The sequence below is a fragment of the Akebia trifoliata genome, chromosome 5 (genome assembly GCF_017979445.1).
Source record: "Akebia trifoliata isolate Shusen 1 chromosome 5, ASM1797944v1, whole genome shotgun sequence".
NCBI lineage: Eukaryota > Viridiplantae > Streptophyta > Magnoliopsida > Ranunculales > Lardizabalaceae > Akebia > Akebia trifoliata.
In genome coordinates, this window is record NC_141379.1 from 7750875 (window position 1) to 7762888 (window position 12014).

Here is a 12014-nt window from a genome sequence, read left to right on the forward strand (position 1 = left end):
CGATCAATTTGGTTTGATTCTCAAATCAAGCTTGTATAGAACCGAACCAAAATCAAAAATCGAATCTCAATGCATATATATATAGGGGACGATTCGAGGGACGTCTCACAAACCGATTGAGAAACAAATGTTTTTGCTTTGTTAGATTTGGGACATTAAACGGTCTGGATTTCGTTTTAAAATAGAACGTGCAGTCAGCTGGAAACGTCTTTTGTTTTAAAAAAATGATGTATTTACAGAGAACTCCCTCTATCTTTAAAAAAGAATTAATATATTTAAAAAAAAAAAAAAACTCCCTCCATTCACCACCCATCATTGTTTCTCTGTAATTTAAGCTTTTTTTTTTTTTTTAAATTACAAAGATTGATGTCCAATCGGAGAGAGCCCAAACAATCAACAAGTTTCACAAAAGGAGCTCAAAGTCTCGTTCCAAGAATCTGTTCACCACAATCTGATGAGATTGCCAATGAACCCATTAGAAGACAATCCAATGAATCATCGGATGAGGAGGATGACTGTCATCTCCATCAAAATCAAAGTTGGGGTTCTTCGCATTTGAGTTATAGTAGAGGTGAGAAAGGAACGGTCTCCAGACGTAATTCAAATGTTTCATCACGAAAGAATTCTAGTTTTTGGAGGACCAAGACCATCAAGTCGAGGTTGATGGATCCCCCACTTGACGAAGAAGAGACTCAATTGAAATATGGGTTATTGGCGACTCCGAACAAAGACGATGAAGAGGACCCTTTCACTGAAGAAGACCTCCCAGAAGAATTCATGAAGCTGAATTTCCACCCGTTAACAATCTTTCAATGGGTGAGTTTCATAGTAATTTTGGCTGCTTTAGTTTGCGATTTTTGGAACCCATCTTACTTCAACAAAAGGACTCTATGGGACCTCCCTCTATGGAAATGGGAGCTCTTTTTATTGGTTCTGATTTGCGAGCGATTGGTCTCTGGTTGGGGAATTCGGTTTGTAGTCTTTTTTATAGAACGTAATTTTCTTTTTTCGAAAACAAGTTTTATATTTCATTTATTTGAGGGAGTTTTCTGTAAATACAATAATTCTTTTAAAACAAAAGACGTTTTCCAGCTGGCCGCACGTTTTGTTTTAAAACGAAATACAGATCGTCTAATGTCCCAAATCCAACGACTCAAAAACATATGTTTCTCAACCGGTTTGTGAGACATCCCTCGAACCATCCCTATATATATATGATACATCATGGGACATATGTAAAAACAATGCAATAATAGTAAAAAAATCATCCTCACAAAAAAATCAGCCTAATCCGAAACTTCTAACCCCATCAAAAATGATTTAGAATGTGGACCATCGATTTTTTACCAATAATTTGTAAATCACTTTTGATGGACTTAAAAGTTTCAGAGCTAATTTTTTGTGAGGATGATCTTCTCATCATAGAGACCATCCTCACAAAAAATAGCTCAATCCAAAACCTCTAACCCATATTTTGAAAAATCATTTTTACATATATCCCGTGAACCGCCCTGACTTTTTATGAATAGATTAATGACTATTGTTTGAAATTATATGTTTATTTTTTCATTAAAAAATATTACTTACAATTTATAGATTATTGACAATTCGTAGAACCAAACCAAATGAAACCGACTTTAGATATGTTTGGGTTGGTTTGGTTCGAATGGAATTTGATTCGATTATGATTCTTACTTAGTAGAACCGACTTATGTCGGTTTGATTCCAATTTGACCTCAAATTGCACCCTTAATTGTACTTGTGAGGTGACTATAGGGCTTGTAAGATGATGACACATGGCATGAGACAAGATAATCCAAATTAATATGGTTTATCATGAGAACTTCTAGAATCACACCAATCAATACATAATTTAATTTCAAAATGATAAGTATGTTGTAAGTAAGAGTTGGTGTGCCCCAATAGAATCTCTCTTTGTCATTTAGAGGAAGGTCCCCCATAAAGGGACTCACATGATTGAAATGAATGAACGAAAAAAGAAAAGAAAAATGTTATTTCAATTCCGAAGAAAATTGCATCATTATTGTGAATATCATTTAACTAATTTTAATGATTTTAAACCACACAATCAAGCTATAGATCATCACCATTATGAAGAAGGTTCAAAAGACACGACAAGTGTCAAGTGTTGCCAAGCTTCGAGGTCAAGTGCGATTCAGAGTGAAATGTGACAACCCTCAATTTTACTTTCATGTGAAATGAGATAGTTAGATAAGCATGGATCTTGAATTTAGTCATTTGTATGTGTGTGTGTGTGTGTGTGTGTGTGTGTGTTTGTTGTTGTTAAATCATTGAAATACTTAGGGTAATTCTAGCATTAGGTATTACAGTTGTCGATCTAGATGAACCAATGAGTGAGATGGCTCTGATTTGTAAAGAACTTAAACAAGCTTACAATAAGTTAAGGACATTCGACTTCTACACATGCTTCCTTCTTTCTTGCAAAGGCATTTCAGATAAGAAGCTCAAATCTGATCTAGGTTGATTTCAATCTTATGTCCAATTACCAAGTAATCAACTTAGGTAATTCATTCTCGAGGGAATAAACTTGAAACATTTTCAAAGAGAAAAACTCATTTTATGAACTCGATTTTCAAAGGGGATCAACAGATACGAGTAGATTGGGTTTTGTCGAGTCAAAACAAGTTGATCGGGTCAATAGCGGAGGTGTGCCTCTCTTGCTGAATCGCCTCCTCGTACTGCTAGTCGTTGTTCTTCCAGCTATATATATTTCTGCTCTAAGATTCGTTAATAAATTATCTAAATGCCCCTCATCTTCAACTTCTAGTTGAAAACACTTTAATTTTCTCAAAAACAAAAATCTATCATCTTCAACGGGTAAAATATTATTCAACCTTGTCTTTTATGTATCGTAGAAAACCCATATTTTTTTCTACTCGAAATCCATCCTTATACTTCTAAAAAAATCATACCTTGTTCTTCTAGTTTGAAGGTTAAAGGAGATAGAATCTAAAAGTCGAAGCTACCTACAAATCTATCATTTTCAAACTGCTAATCTCTATAAGGCAAAATATTTTAAAGTACTTAATCTTATCTTCAATGTCTTGTAGAAAAACCCCTAATTTTTTTTCAACAAAAAAAAAAACCCCAGCCATCTACTTCTCTGAAAAACTTATCTCGTTCTTAAGGTTTGAAACTCGGTATAGAATCTTAAGGTTGAATTACCTTCATTTTTTTTTTTTTTTAATTTAGGGTGTATAGGAGAGATTAGGGTTTGAGGTTGAGGGTAGTTATGCCATTTACATTAATATCTCATATAAGAACTAGGTCAAGGGTAGGTCATCAGTTTCAAAAAAACACAATGGTATCTCTCAAGATTGGTGTGTTAAGAGAAAAAAATTAGTGTGGCAATAGAAGTTCACAACAATTCATCCTCCCTCATCTATAAATCTGACACTCAAATGGATCCCATCTGACTGTCTGTCTCTCTGCTTTGGCTTTTACGAGGGTTTAAAGCTCTCGACAACCCAAACATCTTCAAATTCCCCCCATTTTTATTCTTAATTTTTCAATTTGTCAACTTTTATAATCCCCAACTCGTAGAAATTTCGGGTCGAGGTTTGTTTATCCATGCAAGTATGAATATTGATCTTGGAGTTTCAGGTCTACTCGATTAAAGGTGGATTCAATTTGGAAAAAACCCTGTAAATCACCGGCAAGACTTCAAGAACCTTCGATTTTTTCAACTCTTTGTAGTCTTCTTCCGATTTTTTGCCTCTCATTGGTGCTGGATTTGAAATGCAATACAGTCTAGGGTTTTATTTGATTTATTGGCATTTGAATGCTTGTTCTTGGATGATCGAATTATCTTTTTGTGGAAATCTAATCGTTATTGATGATTTGTGGAAGAATAATGAGATTTTGGGGTAAACCCAATGAAAAAAAATGGGATTTCTTGAAACTCTACTTCCACTGAAGTGATGTGAGGTTTTGTTTAATATGAGAGATGGAGGTCTGGAGAGGAAACTGGAAGGAGGTGACGATTTCAGTCGAGCAATTGCGAAGATTTCTGTAGCGCAGATATGTGAGAATGTTGGGTTTCATAGTTCCCAGCAATCTGCCCTTGAAACGCTCTCGGAGATGGTGATCTGTTACATTCGTGACCTAGGAAAAACTGCAAATTTCTATGCTAATTTATCTGGTAGAATGGATTGTAATGTGTTTGATATTATCCAAGGATTGCAAGATTTGGGATCCTTACAAGGTTTTTCAGGTGTATTGGATGTTAATTTACTGGGAGAGATCACACAGTACTTGATCTTGGGAGAGGATATTCCATTTGCCCAACCTATTCCCCATTTCCCAATTTCAAGAATCATGAAACCAACACCAAGCTTTCTTCAAATGGGTGAGACACCAAATGGCAAACACATTCCCCCTTGGTTACCCGCATTACCTGATCCCCATACTTATATCCGCACCCCAATGTGGAATGAAAGGACAACAGATCCTCGTGGTGATAAAATTGAACAAGCAAGGCAGCGGAGGAGGGCAGAACGGTCGTTGTTGAGTTTGCAGCAACGGTTGGCATGCAATGATTCAGAATTGCCTCCCATATTGGACCCCAGTAGTGCAGGGAAAGCAAAACACGTAGAAGAGACTAACCCGTTTCTCTCTCCACCTCTGCAAGTTGGGGAGAAAGATGGGTCTCGAGTTGTTCTTCCAATTAAGATGCCGAATAAAGTAGTTGTTGATACTCATGTTTCGGTGTTGGAGACTTTTGCACCAGTTATCAAAGCAGCAAACAGTGGAATTTGTGATTCTGAGGATGGCGGGAGAAAGGTTCTGCCAAATAAGAGACCTATTGTGAACTTTAAATTTCGGGTTGGCAAGAAATCCTTGGGGATTCCTCTGGATTTGACCCTTCGGAACAATGGTGTAGGAGAAGAGGCTTTTTGGTTTGGGAGGGATGATGAGAAAGATGAAAAAAAAAGAAGAGCCGAGCGAATTCTGAAGGAATCTATGGAAAACCCAGATGAACTTACCCAGTTGTAGGTTAATTCATTGACTTGATTAACTAGGTGGGAAATTTGTGTACTTACAAATATTTGGCTGCAACAATGGGTTGTAGGGCAGTAGAAGTCAAAGCACATCTTATTGTTGTGATATGGATATCCGTCCGGTTGCTGGTGAATAATTGTACCTCACGTTCTCATCTTAAAGATCTCGAGGTATGTGAATTTCTCTTCACATAATCGAGTGGGGTACTTGTTTACAACAATTCTTTTTTAATGAAGTTCTTGTTTTTTCTTCCATGGTCCAATTAGAATGGATACAGTAAGATGGATTTGTTCACTGTATATGAGATTTGAATGAACAAGAGAACAGAAGTTGTACATTAGTTAATTTATCAAAAAAAAAACCATGTTCATCAAGTCGTTATTGAGTATTCCCTAGAATGATGAACAAAGATTAAAACTGAACTATGGCTGTGGAATCGTTCAGGCATGTAAATGGGATATTGATTGTTCATTTTTGTTCAAAATCATTGTATCCTTCACATGGGAGTATTCTACTTTCATATATCGAGAAGGGATATAGTGGATAATAGAAAAGTGAAAAGACATCAATTTCACTAATACCTAGCCAATATAGGTGATTATCACAAAATTTAGTTACAGCCTTACAGGAGATAGTTCTACCATGATTAAAAGGAAGAAGAAGAAGAAGAAAGCATGGTGAAATGTGTACAAGAAATAACTTGGGTAAATTTAGACAACAAAGAGGCGCTGAAAAGAAAATCATTTCAACTTTCCTTGAGGAAGCTTTTACTGTATTAAATTATCTCAACATCGTCTATCCAAAAAGGGAAAAAATCTAAACATTCATCTTCTGCTGATGCTGGGGAACAAGGAGGGCCTAGCTACCTTGTCATTGGTGTATATCTGGAGAAGGGAGGTGGGAAGCAGGTTTAAGAAAAGGGAATAAAAATTTTCAACCCCTAAGTTCCCATTAGTAAAATCAATGTTGTTGGTGTTGGGCATCTAGGTGATGGTATACTGTGGTAACTTTGCTAGATTTGAAGGTAATTCAAGGACAATTATCACCTTTCGTAACTTAAAAAAATATATCAAAATTCTATATCTACAGATAAATCACTTCATGCTTCCATAAACTCTGTTTCCTTTTGTGGTCCAATGAAATACATGATGCTTCCAAAACATATTTTAGAAAGATACACTACCAATCAGATTGTGAAAAAGATCATGCCAAATGACATGTTCTCAATTCAGAGAGGAAACTTGTCTCCGTGTCCCTTACCATGTAAGAAAGATGATAACCCAAGGTTTTGATCACAGGTCCGTGGTATTACAACACAGCCACATCATCGAAAAATGGAAGTCAATAATCTTGAAATTACAATCAGAAGTTTTGTTGAAGCATCAACAGTGAAAGTAGAAATAATATCATTTATGTTTTGTTCATTTTCAGATAATTCTGGAAATTCATAGTGCTCGGGATGGTAAACATGTTGCATTTCCGCATAGATGAAATAAAAGAACCCCTTAAGATCTATCAGTATCTGTGGTTCTGCCATGTGATCTTATTTTTTCAATATGTCCACCTTGCAATCTTAATCAGTTATATGGTATATATATGTGATGCATTTTGATCTTTGGTTGTGGATTGTTTTTCATGTGCTTTGATACGAAACAGGCCAGAAGCTTTTGCCCCAATATATTACAATCTTCAAGTTTTCCTGGGGTGGATTGGTCTTATCATTTTACTTTCTTTGCCTATATAGGCTATTTTAAGTAACACATTTATTAGCTGTAACACTTCTGTCATTTATATGTGGCTGTACAATTATTGAGGTTCTCTGTGAGGCGAGGTCCCTTATTATCTATTATCTACGCATGAAACTAGAGGGGTTATATTCAAAGCTAGAACTATAGAGAGATACCTTAAAAACCATGAGTTTAAGTAAGTGGGGACCAAGATCAAATATACATGATGTAACTTGAGTAAGAATTTCATACACGTGTCGTTACGATTTATGTACAAGAAATGCCCCAAAGAGACCACTTCCATTTTTAGGTTCAGTTGTTTGTTGCATACCAATCAAATTAAAAGGAAAGTTTTATAAGATGGTAGTAAACAAGCTATGGTTTATAGATCTGAATGATGTGTAGTCGAGAAGCAACATATTAATAATTGAGCATGAGGATGTTGAGATGGATGTGTGGAAATATTAGGAAAGATAAAATTTGAAATGAACACAACCAGGAAACTGTATTAATATTGTAGTAGCTCCAATAAACGATAAACTAAGGTGAAGTCGATGGATATGATTTGGGCTTGTCCAAGGGTCGATTACAACCCCAATGAGAAAAATATTCAAATTGAAAGTCCAAAAAGAGTGAATGGAAGACTCCAAAGGTAGGAGATAGTAAACTCAATTATGAACTCACTCTCAATAACAGAAGATTTGGCTTTGGACAGAGTGAAATTGTGGAACACAACTTGTTAAATGATTCCAAATCTTTGGGATAAGGCTTTGTTATTGTACTCATAGATTAATGCAGATTGGATATTGTGTATGAGCATTTTTCAGTACATCATTTGAATGATGTTGGATTGTTCATGGAAATACATGTTCCTAATCAACTTAATTAAATCATGTTTGATTAAAAGTTATCATTATTTTAGCGATTTGGATAGAGATGTTCGCACGTTGAGGTCACAAGTTCCAACTCCAATGGGCTCACACCAAGAAGTATACAATGATACTGACACCCTCATCGAAGCTCCAAAATATGCCATGTCGCATTAATCAGCTTGATTTTACGTCTAGCCATTGGACCACCAAAAACATCTCAGCCCTGCTTGATAAGTAACGAAATTTAGAAATCATCTGCATTTGCAAATAATCAGTTACACATTACAATGCAAAATTTACTGTTATGTGGTGACCATCAGGAAACTCTTACAAAATCATTATATGTTCTTGGTTGAGTTTTGCAATGGTCTCTTGCTAAAATGTGGAAAACATTTTACCTATTTGATCTCTTCTTCAACCTCTTGTTACAATTTTTTCTAGTCAAAGATCAATCCTCTTCATCATATCTTGTTTTGAAGGAGAGAGAATCTTGAGTTTGAAGATGTGTGTGTGAGAGAGAGAGAGAGAGAGAGTAGGGGTGACAATCTTAACACAACCCACGAACATGACTCAAAAACCACATGAAGTTTGTGGGTTTGGATTGAGTCTAATTGTGTTTTTGGTTGTAATCATGTCGACCCATCTAATCCGATTATTAAATGGCCTGAATCTAAGTTAGCTATGTCAACCCATTTGACATGTTTAGTTATCATGTCACTAATGTGTCATGTTCGCCCTTACAACCTGACTTATATATAACCCATTTAAATCATGAAACATAAGAGGTATCTCAAATATTTGGCAATTGTGTAAGGATTTTTTAAATTTTTTATTTTGTGAGAATTTCGTATGAATTTTCTTTATAGATGCTTTCATACTACATTTTTTTTTATATAGATTTTTTTAAAGATAGAAAGTGCTTAATATATTTATCAAATAGTTAAGGGTTAAGCTTTTAGTTTAGAAAAATCATCTCTAAAATATTAATATGATGGTTAAAAACCTAAATTCTTATTTTTTTTCAATGTGATTCTCATCTTTTTCATATTCTCTATGCAATTTAATAAGAACACCACTATACATGTGATAGGCATCTCTCTCTCTCTCTCATAATTTATGTAATTCTTTTTTTTTTCTTCTAATTATGGTATGTTTGATTGCACGGAAAATTAGGGAGAAATTGAAATTTCATGAAAAATGACAATTTTCCATTGTTTAACGCATCAAAAACTCTAATTTGCGTGGAAAATGATTTACCAGCACCTTCAATTTTCCTTCATTAACGGCAAATCATTTTCTTACCCCTCCCCCTTTGAAAAATGATTTGCTAGCATACAACAAATCAAACAAAATCAATATTTGTTTTATAAATAAAATTAAACAAAATAAAAAAGTATACAAAAAAAATGAAATAAAAAAAAATCATAATTTTATTTATAAAATATAAGTATTTAAATTGTTAAAACTTAATTATTTTTATAAAAAAAAAAATTAAAACCATCCAAATGGATCTGTTTATTTTTTATTTTTTTATTTTTTTTGTAAATTTCTGATTGAATAACTAATTTTACATTATATCAATATTTTTTTTATAAATAAAGCTAGAGTGTTGCTATTGGCACCCTGAATTTTATTGATTACACCCCAAATAAAAAAAGAAAATAATAAGTAAAAGTTGGGGTGCCAAAAGAAACTATCTCATTATTGATTAGATTTGATTTTTTTTTTTTTTTTTTGGTTTAGGATTTTATATGCGCCTAATTATAAATGTAAACCACTAAAATTGTCTGAACAAGTGTTATAATGTTGAGATTATAATTTAAGCCAAACCTTTTTAATGTTTGAAGAATGTGTTTTAATTCCTTTTTTTTTTTTTTGTTTTTTTCAAGTGATAAATAATTTAAGAAATTGGGGTGGAATAATTAAAATGTAAGGTGCCACTAGTAGCTCTCTAAAAAAACTTGGGGTGTAATAATTCAAATCTTTCCTCCAAAAATTGATTTTATCATTATTTTCTATATAATTACCACAAAAGTCAAATTAGAATTATTTTTTTATTTTTTATTTTTTTTGTAAATTTCTGATTGAATAACTAATTTTACATTATATCAATATTTTTTTTATAAATAAAGCTAGAGTGTTGCTATTGGCACCCTGAATTTTATTGATTACACCCCAAATAAAAAAAGAAAATAATAAGTAAAAGTTGGGGTGCCAAAAGAAACTATCTCATTATTGGTTAGATTTGAATTTTATTTTTTTTTTTTTGGTTTAGGATTTTATATGCACCTAATTATAAATGTAAACCACTAAAATTGTCTGAACAAGTGTTATAATGTTGAGATTATAATTTAAGCCAAACCTTTTTAATGTTTGAAGAATGTGTTTTAATTCCTTTTTTTTTTTTTTTTTTCGAGTGATAAATAATTTAAGAAATTGGGGTGGAATAATTAAAATGTAAGGTGCCACTAGTAGCTCTCTAAAAAAACTTGGGGTGTAATAATTCAAATCTTTCCTCCAAAAATTGATTTTATCATTATTTTCTATATAATTACCACAAAAGTCAAATTAGAATTATTTTTTTATTTTTTATGCAATTCAAACAATAAAATAATTTTCACTAAATTTTCCATGTTGTGCCCAAACAGTAGAAAAGGATTTACCTTGAACAAGATTTGCCAACTAAAATTTTCTCCGCAAATCAAACATGCCCTTAGTAGAATTATTTGATGTACAAAATCATATGCATATTAGATTTTTTGGGCAATCTCTTTTTGGGATACTCATGCCTTCTCTCTCTGTTGTGCTAGTTTTAGTTTTATCACAAATTTGTCCGACTTAAATGAACAACACTAGTTTTAGGGGTGGAAATAAAACTATTTTTTTTTTTTTCAATTAAGATTAGAATTTTATTGAATGGCTCGCCGGATCAGATCAAGGTACTTATTTAACAAATGTGTTTGGGTTCAGAATTAAGTTTTTGAGACAATTATTAAATGGATCGGATTTGGGTTAAGTAAATTTTTAGAATACTCTTACCTCGACTCAACCCGACAACCTGACCCATTACTGCCTCAAAGGAGAGAGAGAGAGAGAGGAGAGAGAGAGAGAGAGCACCTTTTACGATGATTGATATTTTTTCGCTAACAAAGCTAAGTTTAACATGTGATCAATAAGTTTGTGCCCATGCATTGTTTTTATTCTTAATTGATCGAAATGTAATAGATGATGAGTTTTGGGGAGCCAATCCAATCTTGTGTGGGACAACGTTCCAAGATAGTTATGTAAGGAAAAAATTTCTCAATGGATCCTGCACTAAGGTTTCTTTCTAATTTTTGCACCCTAATTTTGGGTGGTAGCTTAACCACCACTACTAGTATTCAATTTTTTGTATAAAAGACAAACCATTTAAATCGTCAATCCCAACCCTTCATGTTCAATGATCAAACGATGGGGAAGGTTGTAAAATGTTGATCTAAATGATTGAATGGTGAAATTCAACAATTGAAAGTAGGTGCAGGTCATAAAAAAGAAAAAGTTGAAAATAACTGGACTATTCGAGTCATTTCCTTCAAGATAAAGGGGGCAATTAGAAAGAAATACCCTCAGAGAAGAATTTCTATGAAGAGTGAATCATCAAGTAAATCACATAAATCTGTGTAATACCACAAAAAAATCCTAAAAGAGCTCATACTTGAGGATGGAGATAATAGAACAGATATGAAATCAATCTTAGTAACAAAAAAACTAGACTTTTGAAAGAAAAAAAAAGTAGAATTAAGGAACATGATTCGTTCAACCAAATCTCAAATCTGTGGAATAGAGTTTTGTTGTGCTTCTTAAATATTTTGCTTCCCATCTATCCATGTTCTCAACAAGATCATTAAAAATGTTGATGGTGCGCACTACTAACAAGGGGGTCCTCAAATAAATCTGCCAAAGTTTAGGAGATAAACCTAGTCTATAAACACACAGATATTGGCAAAGACACCACTACCCAATTGTTTTCATGATAAACATGTAACACTATCGAGTCAAGAAAATCAATCAAAATAATGACACCATATAGTTTCATGTTCTAGAATTTGATAACTCATCAGTTGGATCATCTACTATGTTAATCATAGATATTAGAATGTTTTATCATCTAAAACCAAAATCAGTGGAGTAACCGAGTAAATGACTGCCAAGTCATGAAGTTTCTCTCCTTTAACAGCATACCAATTTCATTACACTTGACATGCCATCAATCACCTTATGAATAAGTTGGTTGGCTGTAATACCTCACGCCTTAGTCATCAATATTAAGCAAGTCATTATATTGTCCATAGAGAAGCATAAGCGCCTTCACACAGATTAATGTAAATTTATT

General features: G+C 33.4%; 1 pseudogene across 2 annotated transcripts; it reads left to right on the forward strand.

Annotated features, from left to right (window-relative positions):
- Positions 1-3443: 3443 nt before the first annotated feature.
- LOC147401368 (transcription initiation factor TFIID subunit 8 pseudogene) lies at positions 3444-8420 on the forward strand (annotated as a pseudogene). Of its 2 annotated transcripts, none has more exons than XR_015178449.1 (2): positions 3444-5213; positions 6700-8420. The product of XR_015178449.1 is annotated as a transcription initiation factor TFIID subunit 8 pseudogene, transcript variant X1 (transcript). The 2 variants fall into 2 exon arrangements; XR_015178450.1 differs by lacking the exon at positions 6700-8420 and adding an exon at positions 6342-6688.
- The last annotated feature ends 3594 nt before the right edge of the window (positions 8421-12014 follow it).